Source organism: Artemia franciscana, chromosome 7, assembly GCF_032884065.1.
Source record: "Artemia franciscana chromosome 7, ASM3288406v1, whole genome shotgun sequence".
NCBI lineage: Eukaryota > Metazoa > Arthropoda > Branchiopoda > Anostraca > Artemiidae > Artemia > Artemia franciscana.
In genome coordinates, this window is record NC_088869.1 from 53337222 (window position 1) to 53363377 (window position 26156).

General features: G+C 35.7%; 1 long non-coding RNA gene across 1 annotated transcript; it reads right to left on the minus strand.

The window, feature by feature from the left end:
• Nucleotides 1–713: 713 nt before the first annotated feature.
• Nucleotides 714–25554, minus strand: LOC136029456 (uncharacterized). Its single transcript, XR_010618051.1, has 2 exons — nucleotides 24295–25554; nucleotides 714–873 (listed from the first exon to the last, which is right to left on the minus strand). It is a non-coding gene; the product is annotated as an uncharacterized LOC136029456 (long non-coding RNA).
• Nucleotides 25555–26156: the final 602 nt, after the last annotated feature.

The window sequence follows — 26156 nt, forward strand, 5'->3', positions numbered from 1 at the left end:
GTAAAATAGGTAAATTACATAAAATAGGTAAAATACCAATTTTACAAGGGCCCATAAAATCACGATAAAATACCCAGTTTTACCATGACTGATTTTACGAGTTACAAAACTACTGTTCTAGTGTTGCAACAACCACTACAACACTACCTAATTTAAAAAATAATAAAATCAGACTATACTAAATAAAATAAAAACAGACTACTGGTACTTGAAACACAAATCGTTTTTAGTGAAGGGTAAATGATGCTCTGGTCTTTTAAAGGTCTTAAGGAAACAGTTACATGACTTTTACTTGTGGTAATTTTTGTTCATTGAATCAATTTGATCATCCCTTTTAGTTTGTTCATTTTAGGACTCATCTGTCCATCTATAGTAGGATCTGCTATTTTCTAGTTTGGTGAGATAGTTCATTTTATTTCTGCTCCATTTTAAGTTTTGTTTATTCATTTAGTCATATCTATATGTTTCCAGTTTGACATATTATGACTTGATTTCTGATCGTTTTTGGTTTTAATATGGTTCTTTACCTAAAAAGAAATTTTTATTTTAATATGCTATTTTAACTTGATTCCAAAAAATGACAATTTACAAGTTATGGGATAGTATTTTCATGTTCTTTCGTGTCCATGGTAGGCCTAGTTTCATGTTTCCCAAAATTATTTTATACTTGCTTTTTGTTTCTGCAATTGATGACTTTTTACTTTACATTAAAATGAGAAGGTTATGGTTGACTTTATTCGAATAAAACATGCTAAAAGAAACGTAAAATGCTTTAAAAATATTTAAAAAAATTCTTGTTTCTGTGCCCTGCAGATTTCTTGAGACTCCACCTCTTATTGGTTATGCCAACTGGAACTTGTTGGTGTTTTCGTCCTGAAATTAAAGCAGAAAATTAACCAAAGCTATAAATTTGTCATAATGCATTGAAAAAAAAAAACTGAAAAAAAGCAAAAGTTTAATAGCTATAGAGTAGAGAGGTTTCACTTAAATTACAGTGGTAGATCCAGAGGTTGTGACTCAACCTGTAGTATATTTTTCTGCTTCTATCACATTTACAGGAGTATGTTGTGCTCCAAGGGGGGCAATACCGCCTTGTTTTGGACGCCATTAAGACCCAAATGTATACATTTCTGTCAATCTATAAACAAAAATAATCTTGATTCTATTCTAACCACTAAAATGTTATAAGAATTCCAGTCTAGGAATCTGTCAGGTAAAAATTAATCAAATCTATTGACGTTCTACCCAGGTGCCAGACTGAAATAGTTGAGGGGCTCAAATCCTAAATTAAAGATTATTTCTAAGCCAAAGCATTCACTAGAAGGGGTTTCTTTGCCAATCTCAGAGGTATTTACACCTTAGATGTGAAAGAAATTTTTTTTTGTTGTGAGGGAGAGTTAGTGACAGTACTAAACGGACTAAAAAAAGAAAGTAAGACCCAGGATGCTGATAGTGTGGTAAATGAGTTTCTTAAATATGGTGCTTATGAGGTTAGAAATAAGTCACTGAAGATTGTGAATATGAATCTTGAAAAAGGCGACGTACTTAGCGACTTCAGAAAAACCCTAATTAAGCTCCTGTATAAGAAAGGTGATAAGAGTGAGTGTGGTAATTATGGAGGTATTAGCCTGGTTTCTTTAGGTAGCAAATTACTTAGTGTGATCAAACAGTTCGTGGTAACGAACTGTAGTAAGGAGCGACCCGGCTCAATAGTTACCAAAACTCTAAAAAATTGAATTTTGATATCAATAGCTACATTAAAAGAATCGCATTTTAATGCTGATTTGAAATATATAAGTTTCATCAAGTTTAGTCTTACCCATCAAAAGTTACGAGCGTGAGAAAATTTGCCTTATTTAAGAAAATAGGGGGAAACACCCCCCTAAAAATCGTAGAATCTTAACGAAAATGACACCATCAGATTCAGCGTATCAGAGAACCCTACTGTAGAAGTTTCAAGCTCCTATCTACAAAAATGTGGAATTTTGTATTTTCTGCCAGAAGACAAACCACGGGTGCGTGTTTATTTGTTTGTTTGTTTTTTCTTTTTCCCAGGGGTCACCAAGTGGTCCTAGAATGTCGCAAGAGGGCTCATTCTAACGGAAATGAAAAGTTTTAGTGCCCTTTTTAAGTGACCAAAAAAATTAGAGGGCATCTAGGCCCCCTCCCACGCTCATTTTTTTCCCAAAGTCAACGGATCAAAATTTTGAGATAGCCATTTTGTTCAACATAGTCGAAAACAATAATAACTATGTCTTTGGGGATGACTTACTCCCCCACAATCCCTGGGGGAGGGGCTGCAAGTTACAAACTTTGACCAGTGTTTACATATAGTAATGGTTATTGGGAAGTGTACAGACGTTTTCAGGGGGATTTTATTTTGTTTGGGGGTGGTGCTGAGCGGAGGAGGCTATGTTGGAGGATCTTTCCTTGGAGGAATCTGTCATGAGGGAAGAAAAATTCAATGAAAAGGGCGCAGGATTTTCTAGCATTACTATAAGAAAACAATGAAAAATAAACATGAAAACGTTTTTTCAAATGAAAGGAAGGAGTAGCATTGAAACTTAAAAGGAACAGAGATTATTACGCATATGAGGGGTTCTAAAAATACTTTAGCATAAAGAGCGAGGTATGTAGGAGGAGATAAATACCTTGCTCTTCAAGCTAAATTATTTTTAGTAATTTCAACTATTTATTCTACGGCCTTTCTGATTCCGGGGTCATTCTTAAAGAATTGGGACAAAACTTACGATTTAGTGTAAAGAGCGAGGTATTAACGAGGGTACAAACCCCCTCGTATACATAATAAAAATATAAGATTATGAAAGTTTGTTACGTAATTTAATTCTTATGTTACGTATATTTTTTACTAATAAAAACGTTCGTTAAAAATTAAAAGTTCTAGTTGCCTTTTAAGTAACCGAAAAATTGGAGGGCAATAGGCCTCCTTCTCCACCCCTTATTTCTCAAAATCGTCTGATCAAAACTAAGAGAAAGCCATTTAGCCAAAAAAAGAATTAATATACAAATTTCATTTTAATAATTTATGCGCGGAGAGCCAAAACACAACATGCATTAATTCAAAAACGTTCAGAAATTAAATAAAAAAAAACTAATTTTTTTAGCTGAAAGTAAGGAGCGACATTAAAACTTAAAACGAACAGAAATTACTCCGTATATGAAATGGGTTGTCCCCTCCGCAATCCCTCGCTCTTTACGCTAAAGTTTGACTCTTTGCCACAATTCTACTTTTTAAAACAACTAAAAGCTATATATTCCTATAAAGCAATATTCCTATTGGCCTCCCCCCTCCTCGCATATATTTTATTATCATAGGCAGCACAAAAGCGCTGCCTAAGTAATGAACGATGTTGGCACAATGTGTTATTAACTTATTTGCTGTTGTTCTTTTTGTTTTGTTTTTTTTTTTTTGGGGGGGGGGGGGGGGGTTAGACCAAGGTACTTCGTATCAAAGGAGCTGTCATAGAAACTGCGAAAAGGGCTTAGTCGATTGGAAATTGAAAGGGCTAGTGCCATTTTTAGGAGTCGAAATTGATTGGAGGGCAACTAATCCCCCTCCCACACCCACCATTTCCCGAAACACATCCAATCAAAATTTTGAGATAGCCATTTTGTTCAACGTTGTTGAAAGGTCGGGAAATTATGTCTTTCAGGATGACAACCCCCCCCCCCCCCCAGTTCCCTGGAGCAAGGGCTTTAAGTTATGCCCTGGGGGCTCATTGGATTGATAATCAGAAGTTATAGTCCCCTTTTTAAGATTCAGAGTGATTTTAGGGCAGCTCCCCCCCCCCCCCTCACAAACACATCGTAATGTCCCGAAATGCATCCAATTGAAGTCTTTAAGATATCAATTTGGGGAAACGGTTGTAAGTAATGCCCCGGGGGGAAATAAGGTCTTCGTGGAGGGAATTGTTGTATAAACTTTAGAGGAGTCTCATTTCCATAAAAATTGGAAATTATAGTTCCCTAGTCAAAAGGGTGGAGGGCAACTAGCCCCCTGCACTCCGACTACCCTTCTTTTCAGCAAACGCATCTGATTGAAACTGTGATATAGCCATTTTGTTCAAAATAGTCAAATGAACCTATAATAATGCCTCTAGGGTTTACACAACCCCCCACAGCCCTTGGGCTAGAGTTGTTAGTTGTATCCTGGAGGCATATAAAGTTTTTTATGGAATGGCTGTTGGTATAAACTTCAGCTGGGGGTCATCTGATTTGAAATCAAAGTTATAGGGCCCTTTTATGAGTCCAAAATGATTTGAGAGCAACCAGTCCCCATCCTCAATGCCCATCATTTCCGCAACACATCCACTAAAATTTCGAGACTGTAATGTTGTTTATTGTAGTCGAAGGGCCTGGACATTATGTTTTTGAGGATGACAACCACCCCACAGTCCTCGGGGCAAGGGTCTTAAGATATGCCCTGTGGGCATAAAATGTTTTTATAGAAAGGATGGTCGTATACACTTCAGAGGTGGCTCATTGGAAGGTAGTGAGAAGTTTAGTGCCCCTTTTAAGAGTCAAAAGTGAACAGAGAACAGCTAACCCTCCCCCTCTCCTCACACACGTCATCTTCTCCCAAAATGCAGACAATATAAATTTGTAGTTCCAATCGGTTCCTTTTTCTAGTTCTAGTTCCTAGTTCCTGTTCTAGTTCCTTTTGAAGAGTCAAAAGTTGGAAGTCAACTAGCCCCCCCCCCTGCATAACTACCTCTCTTTAACGCATCTGAATGAAATTGTGAGATATCCATTCTAAAACAAAATAGTCCAAAGAACATATAACAAAGCCTCCAAGGTTGACACAACCCCAACAGTCCTGGGGCAAGAACTGTGAGTTATGCACTGGGGCATATAAGGTTGGGTTTGCTGTATAAACTTCAGATTATGGGCTATCAAAAGGGCGTAACTCAGGAATGACTGAGTATATTAATTCAGAACTTTTGGGAGATGATCAATTGACCAAAAGGGCAATATTTGCACGATACTACTACTACAACTACCGCTGCTTCTACTGCTACCACAACTACTACTATCACTAGAACTACTACTTCTGTACCGGGTGCTACTAAGGCTAAGGATATTGAAATAAGCATCTGAGGAAATGTTGAATGGAAACGTTGACCTAAATCAAAGCATATGTCCATACAGATTGACAATACGGGCGTATGAATAATCTTTAGAACGGATTATCATATCAGGAAGAAACTTCAAGCGTATCATGAGTGGAATATTCAGTTGACCAAAAGGCAAAATGAATCTGCTACTACTGCTACTATACTGTTCCTACTACTATTATACTAGTACTATTTGAGCTAAGCGTATGAAGGTGAAAATTTGATAGAATATAGAGGGGGATTTTGATCTAAATCAAAAACACACTATGTGCATCCAAGTTTTCAAAAGGGCGTATCTTGAAAATGGATTTGGGTATTAAATTGGAACTTTTAGAGAATACTCAAAGGGGAAGATCAATTGACAAAAAGGTAATATATGCGTGTCACTACTAACACTACTACCACTACTAGTGCTGCTAAGCTAATCTAACTGCTACTTCAAGTCCAACAACTTGTAAGGCTTTGAGTATTAATATGAAAAGGGGGTCAAAAGCGCAAATCAGCAATATTTTTGGAAAAGCTTACCGTACCAAGGTGAAACTTCCGGGGCATTATGAAAGGGATGTTCAACTGATCAAAAGGCAAGATTTACATGTTACTACTGCTTTTAATATTGCTGCTAGTGCTGTTACAACTACTGCTACTAATGTAACACTAACACTGCAACGCCTTCTCCTACTACCACCACAACTACTGTGATACTAGTACTATTAAGGCTAAGTCTATGAAGGTAAAATTGAGAGAATATTTATGGCAAATTCGAACTAACAAAAGACATTATGTGCACTTAGACTGTCTAAAGAGCATACATTAAGATTGATTTGTATTGAGTTGGAACATCGGATGTTGGAGAGGATGTTGAAAAAACAAAAACAAAGATGATGTGTGCATACTGCTACCAATGCTACTACTTCCACTATATTTATTGCTACTACGCAAGCTAAGGATGCTAAGGTGAAGCTTTCAAGGAATATTTAGACAGGTGTTGAACTAAATCAAAACGAACTATGATCATGTAGATTGTCAAAAGGGTGACAAAGCAATATCACAATAACAGCTTACATTATTAAGTTAGACCTTTCAGGGTAAGTTGTGACAGATTTTGAACTAGCCAGAAGAAGCTATGTATGCTTTTAATACAACTTCACGGTTACTGTAACAATATCACTAAGGGCAATAAGTTGAAACTCTTAGGGAACGTTTGAGGGGAATTTCAATTAAACGAAAAAACTATGCATTCCTGTATTAAAAAGGCATACAAACAATATCATAGGCAGCGCTGCTTTATCATAACTATCAATGTCATTGATATTTTAAATGAGCTAATTTAATTGGAAATTAAAAGTTCTAGTGCCCTTTTTAAGAGTCAAAAGTGATTGGAATGCAATCAGCTTTCCAATCCAGTTTCCGTGAGAAAGACTATGTCGACATAAAACGAACAAAAATTAATTAAACGACTTTTTTCCAGAAAATATATTTTTCAAGGAACAGTAAAGAACTCCATTAAACCAAAAATCAGTAAAAATGCCTCCTCAAGGCCAGAACATAATTTGCACTTTAATGAAAAAATTTTAAAGTTCCCACTTTATAACTTTAATAAATCAAAAATGATTAAGATTCTAAAGAATAAATATGAGCATATGTATATTAAATTGACAACGCAAAATTATTTCTTTTTTTTTATTTTTTTAGTAAAGTGCAAATTATGCTCTGGCCCTGTGAAGATATTGGGGTTGTTAGCCCTAGTCATGGTAATATCTGCTCTTTTTGTGTTTGACAAAAAGTTATTTATTGTTATTTCTGTTTGTTTTGGGTTTCGTTTATATATTGATGCTAATTTGTGCTAGTTCTACGCTTGTTTGATTCTATTTTTGCTCATTTTTGGTTTAATAGAGTTCTTTAAATTACCTTGAAAAACTTATTTTGTATTTTTTTTTGTTTTAATTAAACAGTTCATGATAACGAACTGCAAGTAAGGAGTGACCTGGCTCAATAGTAACCGAAACTCAAAAAACGGAATTTTGATACCAATAGATACATCAAAAGAAGTGGGTTTTTATGCTGATTGTAAATATATAAGGTTCGTTAAGTTTAGTCTTACCCATCAAAAGTTAGGAGTCTGAGAAAATTTGCCTTATTTTCGAAAAAAAGGGGAAACATTCCCTAAAAGTTATAGAATCTTAATCAAAATCACACCATCAGATTCAGAGTATCAAAAAACCCTGTTGTAGAGGTTTCAAGCTCCTATATACAAAAATGTGGAGTTATGTATTTTTTGCCGGAAGAAAGATCACGGATGCGTGTTTATTTGCTTTTTTCTTTTTCTTTTTTCCAAGGGTGATCGTATCCACCCAGTGGTGCTAGAATGTGGCGAGAGGGCTCATTCGAACAGAAATTAAAGGCTATAGTGCCCTTTTTAAGTGACAAAAAAACTGGTGGGCTACTACACCCCCTCCCACGCTCATTTCCCCCCAAAATCACTAGATCAAATTTTTGAGAGAGCCATTTTGTTCAGCATAGTCGAAAAATCTAATAACTGTGTTTTTTAGGACGACTTATTCCCCAACAGTCCCCGGGGAAGGGACTGTTGAAAAGGGACTGTCGGAAGGGAGGTCAAAAAATCTAATAACTGTGTCTTTTAGGACGACTTATTCCCCAACAGTCCCCGGGCAAGTTATAAATTTTGCCCATTGTTAACATATAGAATTGGTTATTGTGAAGTATACAGACGTTTTCAGGGGTACTTATTGTGGCGGGGGGTTGGGGGGGGGGGGTCGCGTGTAGGATGTTAGGTGGGAGGATATTTCCATGGATGAATTTTTCGTGGGGTAGGAGAATTTCTGTGAAGGGAGCGCTGGATTTTCCAGCATTATTTAAAAGAACAATCAGGAATTAAGTAACAAAAAAAAACGAGTTTTATTCAACTGAAAGTATGGACCAACATTAAAACTTAAAAAGAACACGAATTATTACGTATATGATGGGTTTCGTCCCCCCCCCCCTCTTCAATACCTCGCTCTTTACGCTAAAGCATGTTTATTAATTTCAAAAGAGCTATTTATTCTAATTAAACGGCCTTTGCGATTCAGGATTCATTCTTAAAGAATTGGAACAAAATTTGAACTTTAGCCTAAAGAGCGAGGCATTGACGAGGGGGTGAACCCCCTAATATACGTAATAAAAACATACGAATATAGAAGTTCGTTACATAAGTTAATTCGTAAGTTACGTATATTTATTACTAATAAAAATCTTCGTAAATAAAATTAAAAGTTCTACTGGCCTTTTTAACTAACGAAAAAATTGGAGTACAATTATGCCCCTTCCCCTGCCCTTTTGTCTCAAAATCGTCAGATCAAAATCTTGAGAAGCCATTTAGCGAACAAAAGTAAAATTAATAGGCAAATTTCGCTTTAATTATTCATGTACGGTCAGCCAAAATCAGAACCTGTATTAATTCAAAAACGTTCAGAAATTAAATAAAAAAACAAGTTTTTCTTTAGCTGAAAGTAAGAAGTGACATTAAATATTAAATACAAAAAGAAATTATTCCGTATATGAACGGGGCTATCCCATCCTCGACGCCCCGCTCTTTACGCTAAGGTTTGACTCTTTCTCACAATTCTAATTTTTAAAACAATAAAAAACCTTAGATTAAGGAGCGGCGCGTTGAGGAGGGGACGGCCCCTTTCATATATGGAGTAATTTCTGTTCGATTTAAGTTTTGGCGTTGCTCCTTACCTTGAGTTAATTCAGTTACTTCAGTTTTATTTAATCTCTTAAGTAAAAGCCAGCCTGTAACACCCTTTTGTCCCTTTCACCAGGAATGTGGGTACACGGGTTAGAACTTGGACCATAATATATAGTCTTTTATGGGAAAATCTGAGGAATATAAAGATAATAAACTCTGAATTTGACCAAAACGACTAGAAATAAAAATTCCACCTAGTTTTTTTTTTATTTTGTTATTATTATACTCAATCCAAAATAATTAAAAAAAGGATGACGTTGAAAAAAAGGAATTGGTTGCTTTATTCAATAAGAAGTGAGGAGAATTCAAGCAAACAGGAATAGTAATTCCTGTAATTACAGGAATAGTAATTACAGGATAAGTAATTACAGGAATAGGAACAGTAATTATAACAGATGTTGTAACAGATGTTCCTGGGATTTTGCAAATACTCACTTCTGGCAACCTGGGTGTACATTGTGCCTTTGGTTTAGTTCAGCATGTCCCGATAGTTTCCACTTGACACCATTAGTTGTTCCTGAAACATTGCAGACACGTACTTTCCACCACCCCAGTGTCTGTTGATTAAATTTAATATTACCTGAAAGTTTCAAGGTGGTACCCTTGGCCGTTCGTGCTATGTATTGTAAATCTGATCTTTTATCAATCTGGATGCACATGTTGTCTTACGGTTTAGATTAACATTACCTTAAAGTTTTAACTATTTTCTGTTTGTCATTCCTGAGATATTGCAAATACGCCATGTTAACAACCTGGATGCATGTTATGTCTTTTGATGTACTTAGACATTCCCCCCGACGTGCCTCGAAAATTTCAGCTTAACAAATTTAACGCATTGTCAGTTGATTTTGTTCGACATTCCTCTCGACATTTCCTGTGGTTTTACCTTGATATCCTTAGCCTTTTTGGACACACCCAAGATCAAACACCCCCCCCCTTCCGAAAACAACCTAATATGTAAAAATTGGACAATTTGCCTACTTTGCAGCTCTTGTTCGAGGGGCCTTTGGGGTGTCATTTCAACCCTAGGGACATAGTTATTGGACCTTTTGACTGTTTTGAACAAAATTGCTATCTCAAAGTAATCATCGGGTCTCTCTAGGGGGCTTGGGGCAAGAGAACTTAGAATTGCCTAAACTTCCCTTAGAAGTTTCTGCGACTACCCCTTTCACACGACGGGGTTTGGTAAAAGAAAAAAAATATCTTGAAAGTGTCTTTAGGGGATTCGGGGACAGCGGAACTTACAATTTCCAATCAATTGTGCCCCGTCCAGAGTTTCTGTGACTTCTTTCATGCGAAGTGGTCTGGTCAAAGCAAAAAAATACCTTGAAGGCATATCGTTGAGTAATCTTAGCTGCCGCAAAGGCTTTTACGCCTTGAATCAGCATGCTTTGTCAGACAAGCACAAGAAACAGATTGCAATCTATCTCAATCTGTTACAGTTACGATTGTGTTGATCTGCTAGACAACAGTCCTAATTAGAAAAGTCATCAGCTAACAATGGAAGTGAAACTCTTGAGATGCTTTGTGACAGAGATGCTGCATACAAAGCAGAAATCATATGGGTATTCAAGGCCTTGCAAACTTCTATGTCTGCAGCTTTATGTGACGAATCATTGATGTGTTTGAAGCCTTATTCTTTGGTAAGCTACCACCTGGGATGTTGATGAGTGCAAACAAAGCTATGTACATGATAAATGATGCATTTTATTCATCCTGAAAACAAACTTTTATGAAGAACACAGGTGAAGCTTACTTTTTTTTTAATCCGACAGAACTACAAACGCTAAAGGAAAAAAGAGCCACAGATTAGAGTGCGCTTTTGTCAAACAGTTCGTGGTAACGAACTGTAGTAAGGAGCGATCCGGCTCAATAGTAACCAAAACTAAAAAAAAAATGGATTTTGATATCAATAGCTACATCAAAAGAATCGCATTTTAATGCTGATTTTAAATATATAAGTTTCATCAAGTTTAGTCTTAGCCATCAAAAGTTACGAGCCTGAGAAAATTTGGCTTATTTAGGAAAATAGGGGGAAACACCCCCTAAAAGTCGTAGGATCTTAACGAAAATTACACCATTAGATTCAGCGCATCGGAGAACCCTACTGTAGAAGTTTCAAGCTCCTATCTACAAAAATGTGGAATTTTGCATTTTTTGCCAGAAGACAAATCACGGGTGCGTGTTTATTTTTTTTTTTTTTTTTTTTGTTTTTTTTTCAGTGGTCATCGTATCGACCAAGTAGACCTAGAATGTCGCAAAAGGCCTCATTCTAATGGAAATGAAAAGTTCTAGTGCCCTTTTTAAGTGACCAAAATAATTGGAGGGTATCTAGGCTCCCTCCCACGCTTATTTCTTTCCCAAAGCCAACGGATCAAAATTTTGAGATAGCCATTTTGTTCAGCATAGTCGAAAATCATAATAACTATGTATTTAACTGCTAAGAGATAACACAACTATAAAGCGAAAACAGGTGAAAACTAACGGGAAAATAAACGAACTAAGAGGTGGAAGGGGCCCAGAGAAAAAATATAATCCTTTTTCAATTTTGAGCCTAACTTCCGCAAAGGAGTAATAATGTCAGAAGCCCCGAAATACCGAATTATTTTCTTTTCAAACAGTTCGTGGTAAAGAACTGTAGTAAGGGGCGACCCGGCTCAATAGTAAACGGAACTCAAAAAACGGAATTTTGATGCTAAAAGATACATCAAAAGAATCGAATTTTCACGCTGATTCTAAATATATAACTTTCAATTAGTTTAGTCTTTGTCATCAAAAGTTACGAGCCTGATAATATTTGCCCTATTTTGGAAAAAAGGGGGAAACATCCCCTAAAAGTCATAGAATCTTAACGAAAATCACACTATCGCATTCGGCATGTCAGAGAACTCTGTAGCAAAAATTTCAAGCTCCTATCTAAAAAAATGTGGAATTTCATATTTTTTGCCAGAAGACAAATCACGGGTGCGTGTTTATTTGTTTGTTTGTTGTTTTTTTTTTTTTTTCCCCAGGGGTCATCGTATCGACCAGGTGGTCTTAGAGTGTCGCAAGAGGGCTCATTCTTACGGAAATGAAAAGTTCTAGTGGACTTTTAAGTGATAAAAAATTGGAGGGCAAATAGGCCCCCTCCCACGCTAATTTTTTTCCAAAAGTCAACAGATTAAAATTTTAAGATAGCCATTTTGTTCCGCATAGTCGAAAACCATAATAACTATGTCTTTGGGAATGACTTACTCCCCCACAATCCCTGGGGGAGGGGCTGCAAGTTACAAACTTTGACCAGTGTTTACATATAGTAATGGTTATTGGGAAGTATACAGACGTTTTCATGGGGATTTTTTGGTTTGGGGGGTGGGGTTGATGGGAGAGGGCTTTGTGGGAGGATCTTTCCTTTGAGGAATATATCATGGGGAGAAGAAAAATTCAATGAAAAGGGCGCAGGATTTTCTAGCATTACTATAAAAAAAAACAATGAAAAAATAAACATGAAAACGTTTTTTCAAATGAAAGTAAGGAATAGCATTGAAATTTAAAACGAACAGAGATTATTACGCATATGAGGGGTTCTAAAAATACTTTAGCATAAAGAGCGGGTATTTAGGAGGAGATAAATACCTCGCTCTTTATGCTAAAATATTTTTAGTAATTTCACTATTTATTCTACGGCCTTTTTGATTCAGGGGTCATTCTTAAAGAATTGGGACAACACTTACGATTTAGTGTAAAGAGCGAGGTATTAACGAGGGTACAAACCCCCTCGTACACATAATAAAAATATAAGAATATAAAAGTTTGTTACGTAAGTTAATTCTTAAGTTACGTATATTTTTTACTAATAAAAACGTTCGTTGAAAATTAAAAGTTCTAGTAGCCTTTTTAAGTAACCGAAAAATTGGAGGGCAGCTAGGCCTCCTTCCCCACCCCTTATTTCTCAAAATCGTCTGATCAAAACTAAGAGAAAGCCATTTAGCCAAAAAAAAATTAATATACTAATTTCATTTCAATAATTTATGTGCGGAGAGCCAAAATCAAACATGCATTAATTCAAAAACGTTCAGAAATTAAATAAAAGAAACTAGTTTTTTTAACTGAAAGTAAGGAGCGACATTAAAACTTAAAACGAACAGAAATTACTCCGTATATGAATTGGTTGTCCCCTCCGCAGTCCCTCGCTCTTTACGCTAAAGTTTGACTCTTTGCCACAATTCTACTTTTTAAAACAATTAAAAACTTTAGCGTAAAGAGCGAGGGACTGCGGAGGGGACAATCATTTCATATACGGAGTAATTTCTGTTCCTTTTAAGTTTTAATGTCGCTCCTTACTTTCAGTTAAAAAAACTAGTTTTTTTTTATTTAATTTTCCTCTCTAAGAGATCAAGACGTGAGCTGCCATCTGGTGACGTATTTCAGTTTTTATGCAACTGATGAGAAAACCGTAAAAAAGCTGAGGTCATGTATTTTGAGCGAGAATTTACTTCTTGAAAGATTAATAAAGATAGTTGGCAATGGTCCTAATACGGATTTAAATTTTTTACGGAGAAAACCGTGAAAAAAGCTGATGTAATGTATTTTTAGCGAGAATCTTGAAAGATTAATAAAGATAGTTGGCAATGGTCCTAATGTCAATAAAAAGGTATGGTCGCAAATGAATGCATTCATCAGGGGTCGGCCACAGTCACTAAAATCACTTTTTGTAACTTTTATTTTAGCCTGTCACTTTTTTCTTTAAAATTGTCACTAAAAACACTTATTTTGCCGTTTGAAAATTTGATTTACTTAGATCTTATTTCAGTGAGCTAGAAAGGTAATGCAAAAAACGTATGACACAGGAGTACAAAAAAAAATAATTAATTTGAATTTTTTCTTTAAAATTGTCACTAAAATCACTTATTTTGCCGTTTGAAAATTCGATTTACTTAGAGCTTATTCCAGTGAGCTAGAAAGGTAATGCAAAAACATATGACACAGGAGTAAGAAAAAAAAAATTCTTTAAATTTATCACTAAAACCACTTATTTTGCCGTTTGAAAATTCAATTTACTTAGTGCTTATTTCAGTGAGCTAGAAAAGTAATGCAAAAACATATGACACAGGAGTACGAAAAGATAAATTATTTAAAATTCCAAAACATCATCTTTGAGTGTTTACAGATTAATTTTGCATAAGTTGTGCATTTGTCTTTTATCAGAGGCTTTTGATTGTGCCCTTCACCTTTATCAGTTGGACTGGTGGATTCTGAGGGTGGGGGTAATCCATCTCCCTAGATGAATTACGTAGTAGAAACTAGAAGCAAAACTAAACTGTCTCATCACCAAAAGTGCTTCTTAATGGTCATTTAGAATTGGATTCTTATAGAATAAATAAATAAAAAAAACTAGTTTTTTTGACTGAAAGTAAGGAGCGACATTAAAACTTAAAACGAACAGAAATTACTCCGTATATGAAATGGATTGACCCTTCCGCAATCCCTCGTTCTTTACGCTAAAGCTTTTAATTATTTTAAAAAGTAGAATTGTGGCAAAGTGTCAAACTTTAGCGTAAAGAGCGAGGGATTGCGGATGGGACAACCCATTTCATATACGGAGTAATTTCTGTTCGTTTAAGTTTTAATGTCGCTCCTTACTTTCAGTCAAAAGAACTAGTTTTTTTTATTTAATTTCTGAACGTTTTTGAATTAATGCATGTTTGATTTTGGCTCTCCGCACATAAATTATTAAAATTAAATTTGTATATTAATTCTTTTTTTGGCAAAATGGCTTTCTCTTAGTTTTGATAAGACAATTTTGAAAAGTAAGGGGTGCGGAAGGAGGCCTAGTTGCCCTCCAATTTTTCGGTTACTTAAAAAGGCAACCAGAACTTCTAATTTTTAACGAACGTTTTTATTAGTAAAAAATATACGTAACTTAAGAATTAACTTATGTAACAAACTCTTATATTCTTATATTTTTATAATGTATACGAGGGGGTTTGTACCCTCGTTAATACCTCGTTCTTTACACTAAATCGTAAGTTTTGTCCCAATTTTTTAAGAATGACCCCTGAATCAGAAAGGCCGTAGAATAAATAGTTGAAATTACTAAAAAATACTTTAGCATAAAGAGCTCGTTTTTTTTTATAGTAATGCTAGAAAATCTTGCGCCCTTTTCATTGAAATTTTCTTCCCCCATGACATATTCCTCCAAGGAAAGATCCTCCCACATAGCCCTCTCCCTTCAACCCCACCCCCAAACCAAAAAAAATCCCCCTGAAAACGTCTGCACACTTCCCAATAACCATTACTGTATGTAAACACTGTTCAAAGTTTGTAACTTACAGCCCCTCCCCCAGGGATTGTGGGGGAGTAAGTCATTCCCAAAGACATAGTTATTATGGTTTTCGACTATGCGGAACAAAATGGCAATCTCAAAATTTTGATCCGTTGACTTTGGGAAAATAATGAGCGTGGTAGGGGGCCTAGGTGCTCTCCAATTTCTTTGGTTACTCAAAAAGGGCACTAGAACTTTTCATTTCTGTTAGAATGAGCCCTCTTGTGACATTCTAGGACCACTTGCTCGATAAGATGACCCCTGGGGAAAAAAACAAACAAATAAACACGCACCCGTGATTTGTCTTCTGGCAAAAAATACGAAATTCCACATTTTTGTAGATAAGAACTTGAAATATTTGCTATAGGGTTCTTTGATACGCCGAATGCGATGGTGTGATTTTTGTTAAGATTCTATGACTTTTGGGGGGTGTTTCCCCCTATTTTCCAAAATAAGGCAAATTTTCTCAGACTCGTAACTTTTGATGACAAAGACTAAATTTTTGAAACTTATATATTTAGAATCAGCATGAAATCCGATTCTTTGATGTATCTTTTAGCATCAAAATTCCGTTTTTTAGAGTTTCGTTTACTATTGAGCCGGGTCGCTCCTTACTACAGTTCGTTACCACGAACTGTTTGACATGGGATTATCACTTCATGGCGATAGATCGAAAGTTTTAAATAACTTCCAGATTTCTTGAAGTAATCCTAGAATAGTCAATGGAAAAATCTAGATACCAATTTTGTTTGGTCCTTAATGAAATTTTGATGAAACTTCCTGGGATGAAATTTTGATGGAAATTTCTTAAGCATACAAATCTTTGGCCAAGAATTTGGTTTTGAAAAAAAAACGCAATCTGACATGTAGGGGGAGGGGTTCGGATTTTTTTTTTTGTCACATACCATACCTAATGAAGAACTTTTCAATTTTGAACCAAACCAAAAACGACGTTAGAACTAACGTCGTAATTATATCTTGTGGAGTGTATGGTCGATGGGTCGGGCATGGGTCGATGGATGGATCTGGCCTGGTCTGTGCATGAGTTGGTCTCTGCAGGGGACGGGGTTCTTAAATTTCTGCTACCAGAACATCTACAAAAATTGATTGTTGGATCTTGACCAGACTTAGTGAGAACTAAGAACTGATGCTTAGCTATGCGTTTTGGGGGGAGGGGGTCAGGACCCAACCAAACCTCCGTGGGAGACAAAATTTCAATAGGATAACCTTGTATTGTCAACAGAACAATCGTCGGATGTCAACAAAATCCAATAAAAGGAAGAGTAAATATCTTAATGGTAGCTTGGGGGTGGTCTACAACCGATCCTGATATTTTTAGTTTCCTAAAATTGTGTTTTTACCATTTACCAGAAAGGTTCGCCATATACCAGCAACACACTGAAAATACAGTGGTCACTGTCCTTGTTGAACTATCTGAAGATTTGGATGTTATACGACCTTTGAAGGGGAGGGGAAAGAGAAAGATTTTTAAATAATTCTCGTATGAACAGCTAGCTGAACAGGTTATCAGATCTCGACTGCAAATTTCTGGAAAGCTTGAGTAGCTGTTGTGCCTTGTGGGATGTTGTGCCCAATTCGACTTCTTCGAAGGGAGGGTATTCCCTAATTCTTCTGACCGCAAAACCATTCTGGAACGGGTCGTTGGGTCTTAATTAAACTTAATATTAAGTAAGAATAAGTGTCCTGGTACTTGGTGGAAAGTAAGATCTAAGTTGAAAGTTTTGGGACCTTGAACTGACCTATGTGGGGGAAAGAAAGTGAAGTCTCCTAATCACGTCAGCAGAACAATGACCGGAGGGTTTGTCACATCTCAACCAAACTTAGTTAGAACTAGTATTTCATGCTCTAGTTTCGCCTTTTTGAAGGTTGGGGCTGATTCAGACTGTGTGGGGAAAGATAAATGTTACTGTATATTCTCGTAGTCAAGACTTCCTACAGATGTGATTGTGTGATCCCAACTGACCTCCCTTGAGAGTGAGAGCTAGTATCCTAATTGTGCCATTTTTGAAGTCAAATTTCCAATCTGGTTCGTGAAATAGATAGAGGAAGTGGGATCCCTAAATTGTTTCCTGAACTTGTCTACCAGAAGGGGGTGTTGTATCCCCAGTACACTTGGTAAGAACCAGGATTATGGATCGTAATTGTGTTTTTCGATTCTGGAAAAGTGTTCTGGTTTAAATGGTATTGAACTATCAGTGTTTTTGCATTATATGAAAAAAAAAAACTGACAAATAAGGAAGTTTTTTTTATCTTTAGGGCTACATTACACTTCTCACGTAACCGAATTCAAACGAAAAGTCAGCATTAATTGCATATTTTCTAGCTGACAATATTTACTTAAGATTTTCTTGGAAATTGACTTGGAAACAGTTCTCTTTTTGATCAAATGAATTGTAACTCTCTACAACCGTACGATAAAATTTGAAAATTTTAACCTTTGCTTAGTAGGGCATTATTTAAAGGAAAATAAAAGGGATTTTTTGTAATAAAAATTTAGCTTTTTATTAAATTTGATGACCTAGAAATAATTCTGTCAATGAAAAATTGAACATGATTAGATTTCCAATTGAACTTTCCCTAACTCATTTTCTATACTTGTAGATACTGCATATAGGCCTTTAGAGATATGTAACTTATTTAATTTTTAAATACAAAATAACTTCTAGCAACATTTGTTAAATGATGTAGGACAAAATAGAATAAGTTGTTTCGTTTTTATTCCATAAAAAAAGCTTTTAGCTTTACAGCGCCATTTGAACTTTTGCATATCCTGGAGTTACCCAGGACGGGTTTAGCAGTTACCCAAAAAGTGAGTCGCGGCCTTGTTTTAGAAATTTATTTAAAAATTAGATTTTTTTTTCGAATAAGAAATTTTTACGAAGAAACAATTCGAACTCAAAACGAAGAAAAATAGCCTATCAATGAACAAATAAAAAAAACTCATATAAAAGAACAAATAAGACTCAAAACGAACAGATATTAAAATAAATAATCACATAATAGATACAAACAATGGATACTGTTGTAGAAAAATAAAAAAATTCGCAAAGGAACAGAAATTAAAATGAATAATCGAGTCAAACGTATAACGAACAAGAGTTCCACAGTTCTAGTGGATGAACTTATGAGTCATGCAGTTCTAGTCCTTAGTAGGAGTAGAACTACCGCAGCCTACACCTTCTAAATACCAAAGTGCTATTTGGTAAGGGAAAAATATATTCTAAGCATCTCTCTTTAATAATTGCAACGTTGAAAAAAAAATCGGTGTTATTCAAAATTTGTTGGTGTTTATCCGTGGAGGGGATAGGTTCAATGAAATAAGCTTGACATACGAACATTTTGCTGAGGTTTTGAAAACCTTAAAAATCTTCTTTAGAAAAATAGTTACTCTTTCGTAATTGTCGAGGTTGTCCACCATCAAAATTGTGCACATCAAATTATAAAAAAAAATTCAACTGAAAGTAAGGAGCAACATTAAAAATTAAAATAAACAGTAACTACTCTGTATATGAGGGGACTGCCCCTCTGAAAAGAAAAACAAAAGATCATTGCAGTGTTGCCTATATATTAAATTTAAATTAAAAATAGGCAAAGATTAATTTAAATAAAATTAAATTGTCTGAGGGAAGTAAAGAGCGATTTTGAAACTTAAAACGAACAAAACTTATTGGTTCACAGTCTATCTAACATTTATAAATAAATCTAGTAAGAATGAACTAATTAATTATATTTCCCTATGTTTGTAGGATTATAGAAAACTAGCGCTTTACTGAAAACACAAATTAGAGTATTTTGTACAGTACAAGCAATCCGATTAAGGAATCTTAACAGTATAAGAGAAAAATATATTATAATTGTTGCTTTATTTTTTTCTCGTTTAATTTGGTGTCAATTCTGCACAATGGCTCAGTCCAATGATTGACTTTTTTTTTGTTCAAAAAAGGGCACTTCCTGGCTAACCTGTAGACACAAGTCCGTAGTGAAGCCACCTTGATAGTATTAGAACTATAGACTAGTTTTAGAATTTGTATCATAACTTGAAATTATCTGTTGTATAGAGAGAAATAACTGGATTTCCAGAATTCATATTATGGCTTGCTTGATCTACATTTCGAAGAATACTAAAGTATGTTTCTAAAAATTTAAAATTATCTGTTACTCACTATTGGTGTTATAGCTGGTGAGACCAAAATTTTACCTGATAAATCGATCTATTATTTTTGTATGTTGTTCAATGGCTGAGTAAAGCTCTAGTTTTCTGTAATCCTACAAACAAAATGGAAATATAATTAGTTAATTTGTACTAGTTTTATTGATATATGTTAGATCAATTAAAAAAAGTTTTTGCGAGGAAGGTAAAGAGCGAAGTTGAAACTTAAAACGAACAAAAATAATTACTTCTCAGTATATCTAACATACATCAATCAAACTAGTGCAAATAAATCAACTTGTGATATTTCCCTATGTTTGTAATATTACAGAAAACTAGCGCTTTACTGAAAACACAAAATAATATAGCAGTTTTGGTGCGGTAAATGCAAACCATTTAAGGACACTTTTAACAGTATAAAAGTGAAGTATTTTTAGATTGTTGCTTAATTTCTTTTTTCGTTTAATTTGGCTAAACTTCTGCACAATTAGCTCAGTTCAACGATTGACTGTCGTTTTGGTCTGAAATGGACATTTTATGATTTTTTTTTTGTTTCACAACTTAAAATTCTACATTTTATAGAGAAAAATATTTGGATTTCCAGAGTTCATATTACGGTTGATATGTTCTTCATTTCGAGTAATACTAGGTGAAACCAAGATATCACCTGATAAATAAGATAAGTTTTTAGGATAAGTTTAATTGTATACTGAAAGTTACTAATATCGCAGCTCTTGTAAGACTATGAAAAGCGTTATAGATTAGTTTGTTGTTGTGAGGCTACGTATTTACTTTTGACTCCTAAATCAATATTCTTGTTTTTTTATGCTTGGCTTTTGTGTTTTCAGTAAATCGCTAGTTTTCTCTTATTCTACAGACATGTGGAAATATCACCTGTTGATTTATTTGCACTAGTTTTATTCATATATGTTAGATAGACTGGAAGTAATAATTTCTGTTCGTTTTAAGTTTCAACTTCGCTCTTTACTGTTCTCGGAAAAACTTAGTTTTTTTTTTAAATCAGTCTGCTCATTTTTGATTAAAATTAATTTAGAAACAACACTGCTAGTTTAGGCACTTCCAGATAAGCTAGGACTACGAAATTTGGCAGGCGTATCAGGGACCAGACCAGATTAAATCAGAAATAGTTGTTTCCCTGATTCGACCATCTGGGGGGGGGGATTGGGGGACGGTTAATTCGGAAAAATTAGGAAAAATGAGGCATTTTTAACTTACGAACGGTTGATCGGATCTTAATGAAATTCGACATTTAGAAGGATATCGTGTCTCAGAGCATGTCTCATCCGGTGACATTTGGGGGATTTGGAGGGGGAAAACTGGAAATCTTGGAAAACGCTTAGAGCGGAGAGATCGGGATAAAACTTGGTGGGTAGAATAAGCAAATGTTGTAGATACGTGATTGACGTAATCGGACTGGATCCATTCTCTTTGGGGGAGTTAGGGGGGTCCAGTGCTTTGGCGAGTTCGGTGCTTCTGGACGTGCTAGGACGATGAAAATTGGTAGGCGTGTCCGGGACATGCACAAATTGACTTGATAAAGTCGTTTTCCCCGATTCAACCATCTAGGGGGCTGAAAGGAGAGGAAAAATTTAGAAAAATGAGGTTTTTTGTAACTTACGAATGAGTGATCGGATCTTAATGAATTTTGATATTTAGAAGAACCTCGTGTCTCGGAGCTCTTATTCTAAAACCCGACCGGAATTGAGCCTCTGAGTTTCCTTTTAAATCAGTCTATTTATTCTTAGAATTTTGCTAGAGCTCATGCCATATGAGCTCTTGGCTCTTCCGACCTCGTCACAAGTGCCATATAAGCTCTTAGCTCGTGTATTTATACGGAACAATTTCTAGTCCTTTTAAGTTTTAATGTTGCTCCTTAGTGTCAGTTGAAAACTCATTCCTTTATATAATTTTCTATCACCTCCAATCTAGGGGAAATAGAAGGAAAAAGTAAGTTTAAGAGTGGAAAGAGAAATCAAAACCGTTTCTTTTTGTCAAAAAAATTAAAGAAGACATAGATATTTAATTTTTTAAGTAAGTGTAACAATAAGTAATCCTTCCTTCAATATACAACTTTGAGTAGTTCCAGTACCATATATGCCCACACTTCTCCAGCCACTAGGTGGCAGGGTGTTTGGGCCAAGAGTGTAATTTGATATGGGGCAGAGTCGGCAACTGCCCCTCCAGACCTCACTTTTCCCTTAGACCCTATTTTGCCCCCCCCCCTCTGCTGAAATTTATTTCCCCCAAAATGTTGTCAAAACTAAGATAACCCTGTATAATTCAAGCATCCACTGATAAAGGTCAGTTTTCTCATGTCATTTTGCTCGATTTGAGAAAGCTCCTGTAGGCCACAAGCCCCAGCTTTTCCACTTGATAATGGTACAAAAAATGCCGTTTTAGTGCCATTCGGAACTTGCTGATGGTGGAATTTATAGGAAGGACGTAGATATGAGCAACATCTTTTATATGAGCTATTAAAAATCTGTTTAAGATACCTGTATTACCACAACGGCCAATAACAATACACCCATTCCGATACTCGTGATGTCGATACACCCGACACAGATAGAGCGTAGAGCCCTTTCTCCAGGGACTATGGAGGATCATATCATCACCAAAACCATTGAGTGGAGCTTTGAACCATTTTGAACAAAATGGTTGTCTCAAAATTTTAATTGATTAACTTTGGGGGAGAGGGACCAGTTGCCCTCAAGTCTTTTCGGTCAGCTAAAAAAGTTTCCTTGTTTTCAAGGAGAGGGACTGTAATTTCCTTTAAATGGTTTTCGACCATTCTGATTCCGTACACTTTTCATATTGACCTGACGTCATTTTTGAGGGGTTTCAGGCTTTTTTTCGAAATCACCATACATGTCTTTTGGCAGTAAACTTTTACTTTTAAGACGAACCGATCCTGGGTCAGTGTCAGACGGTATCTTTTTTTTTCACTAGGCGGTTTTTCAAAACCCTTTTTTAACTTTTGGTTACTATGGGCTGCTGTTTGCTCTTTACTAGGCTTCAGCTACCGCTGCAACCATGATTAATTTAAACGATAGTTACCATTCCTGACTCAGTGTCAGACGGCAATTTCTTTTCACTAGGCAGTTTTTTTCAACAACGCGTTTTTCAACTTTTAGTTACTATGGGCTGTGGTTCACTGTTTACTAGGTTGTAGCTACTGCTGCGACCATGATAAGACTGCGAAGCAATAATTTTTGAAAGTTTCAAGTTTTGCCTTCGCTCTTTTCTTCTTTTAGCCAATCTTTTTTTTTAGAAAAAAAATTCTCGTAAAAACTGTACTCAAATCCTTTTAAAGAACCGCGGTATAAGCAATTTGAGTCTCTAATGCAATCAGTCGGTTCGCTAAAGCAAAATCAAAACTCACTTTAAATAATGGTCGAATCAGCTGATGCAGTTATGTGCTATCAAATTTCAAATACTCCTCCTGTTGCTGCTTGAAACTCCATGTTTCAAGGCAGTACTTCTCAGGCAGCATCTACCTGTCTGAGACTAACAGAGCTATCGTGCTTCTCTTTAGCCCCAAGACACCCAAAGCTTCATTCCTTAATACCTTACCAAAGTTGCCACATAGGGCACATTGAATTGCGGTGGTTGCGCAGTGAATTTTTGAAATTAGCGCATTTTTTTTTTCTTTTGGGTGGATATCGTTCATTCGTCCTGTTTTCACTAGAAAAACGGTAGGCTACTTTTGGCACATTTTTATAATGGTGTAACTTCAAACCAGACATCTGCCAACACTCCCTCACGTGAAGTTTTAATTTCCTTTAAATCGTCTTTTATTACTTCTTCCCATCTCATTTGAGACCGTTCTTACCTTTATGTGACCCCCCCCCCTCTGGTTGGCCAAAGGGCGCTATTTATTGCAGGCTATCATATATAAAACGTGACATAACCTTCCTAGTCTTTCTTTCATTGGAGGTTGAGCACGGTCAGTCCACAGCTTAGACACCAATATACAGTTATGAGAACTCGATTTATTTTTGGGACACAGTGCGCGGTAGCGATGCTAGCGGTTGGAGACAGGAAACTGGCAGCACAGCAAGCTGTGTATGCAACAAAACAAAATTGCATTCTTGCCTATGGTGTTGTAGTACGATCTACGCGTCTTCATAAATTCATAACCTTCATAGGAGTTTCCATAAATGTATATTGGTATCTAAGCTTTGGGTCAGTCAAACAAGTAACCAAAACTGTCCTTAGGCAATTCCTTTACAACCAGCAGGTTCTTCCCAGCTTTTTGAAACACCCATGTTTCAGAGCTTATAGAAATCATGTGAAAAACAAAATAACTAAATTTGGAAACGAAAATAGACAAAATTTGATTTGGTACTTACGTGTTGTCCCGACCACACTCAATAAGTGATATTAGGTTAATTATAATGAAATATACCATAATCTGATGAATATTTAAATATTTAGTTACTAATTTCTGGAAACTAGAATATTGGAAATTTTCAAGTGGAAACAGAGAATTATGGCAAGCAGGCCATCCAGAACACATTGCATTAAATATCTAACCTAACCGACTCTATTTATTAAATATTTAATTGAAATATTCCTCCATAATAGGTTATCTCACTCAGGCTAAGCTGATTATCTCCGAATGCAGACAAAGAAACCTGTTTTACTCAGATCACGTACTTGAATGTGGTAGGGATAGCACATTCAGAAATTGCCGTAATTACAGGGCCTTGGGGCAAAAAGTATCACGGGGAAGCCTCATTTTTATCGGTGCTCCCCCAAGCATTAATTGGGTATCCGCCACTGAGTATGTGGTTTTTATTTTAAAGCCCTTGCCTGAAGCAGGAAAACCAAAACATTATATAGCAGCTTAATCTAGATAAAAAGTAGATGTCTGTAAATATGCTAAATTATAAATAAATAAAAATCTCACTTGTGCGTATTATTGTAGGCTACGATGTGTCGGTTCACGCATTTCTATTTCGGTGTCATGAGTTGACCGTAAGCTTTCCAGTATTTCTTGAAACAGAATCAACTCTTTAACATCATGTCTATGTCCATCATATCCATCATGTCCTCAAATGGCTTGCTTTGTAGAAATTGTGTCAAAATTCTAGAGTAACAAAGAAATCAGACATAAAAAAGAGTGATACCAAGTTGATTGATTCAGCGCTCTTTCCAATTATAATAGTCTCTACCGTCACAAATGTGATCCTGTTCCTCTCCCCCATCTCTAATGCCTGGTTATAGCCCTAGGATATCTAATTTTTTTGCTAATAGTGTTGTTTATTTTTTTTTAATTTGTATTATTTGGCACTGTGAACCGTTTTAAATGACAAATAAGTGCAAAGGATAATGCAAATCAGCAGACTCGTGTATATAGCTCAGGGCTATATCCAGGTATGGGGGACTGCTTGGGCTTAGAGGTAATTACGGCTGATGACTACACTTGGAAACGCGTAGCATGGGATGGTATTACTCTTCGTCTGCTACCCAGTGTGTCTACCGTAAATGTTGGGATAGCTGCGATTTGGGAAGTTGTGAAACTGCAATTGACTTCCTTTTCTTTTTGAGGCACTATTCTCTTGGAGCATATCTATAATGAATGATTTTTTTAAGGAGCGTTCTCTGCACGGCTTCTTAATTGCTGTCCATCAAAAGGTGCACGTTATTTTATTATTATGTGGGTTTACTTCCACTTTTTACCGTTCCAAAATTCTTGGCGAGATTTTCTCAGAGGCTTTCTTTTAAAAAGACTGTAGTCGTTCACTTCATTTTTTTTTTTTTTTTGACATTTGTAAAAACATATTTTGTCATCAGTTGACTTCAAGGGAAGACTCTTCATCTTGATGAAATTCTATGTTTAAAAAAAAATCTGCGACCAAGGAAGTTCAAAGCCTGTTCTTGCATCTGTTATTTTTTTTTCATCACTTGTTCAATGGAACATCATAGAAGACGAAGTTCGTGTCCGCGAAGTACTTTGCAGAATAATTGTTTTACTAAATGACGACCTGAAAAAAAATTATCCTCTCAGAATTCATCTATCAAATTCTTCATATTTCAATAAATCTCGTTTCTTTCAGTAACTTGTCACTTCATTAAAACCATAAAGAAATCCGAAAAAATGCACTTTGTGAAGTGATTCCTTTATTTATGTTTCAAAGTTTCCTAACGAATGCCGCCAAGAGCTTGCATCGGCATTCATTTTGGAACTACGGCATTCACTGATGAATGCCGATAGATTTTCAATGACGCAAGTCGATAAAATCTGCAGTTTCGTCTGATGAAAATTTTCTCATTATTAATATGATCACGCTGTCATGCCATTAATAGAACCACTTGCCAATATAAATTCTTTTTTTTGTTATACGATGTTTATAATGAATGTCTCGTTTTATATTCGGAATGCTTCTGGGGTGTACAAATAATTATAAAGTAATTGCGAAGAAAAAAAAAAAAAAACAGCAAATAATGAATACTAATATCCAGGGGTGCCAGTCTATGAAATAAAAAGGGAAGGATTTTTTTTACTTGTTTTCAATAAAAATATAGTAAAAATTTTATCTTCGGGAGGGGGAATTTTTGATTTCTTAAATAAAAATACGAAAAACTTTGTTTTTCAAAATTTTGAGGGGAGGGAATTGTCCCTTACTCCCTATTAGCATCTCAAAAATTGCAGTTCTTCTGTGCTATTAAGTAAAGAAGCCATAACAGGCAAAGACGAAGGTATTTTTTTTTGTAAGGGGTCAACTTCGGAGTAAAATGGTCAACTAAAAACATAAACTTTAAGAAAAA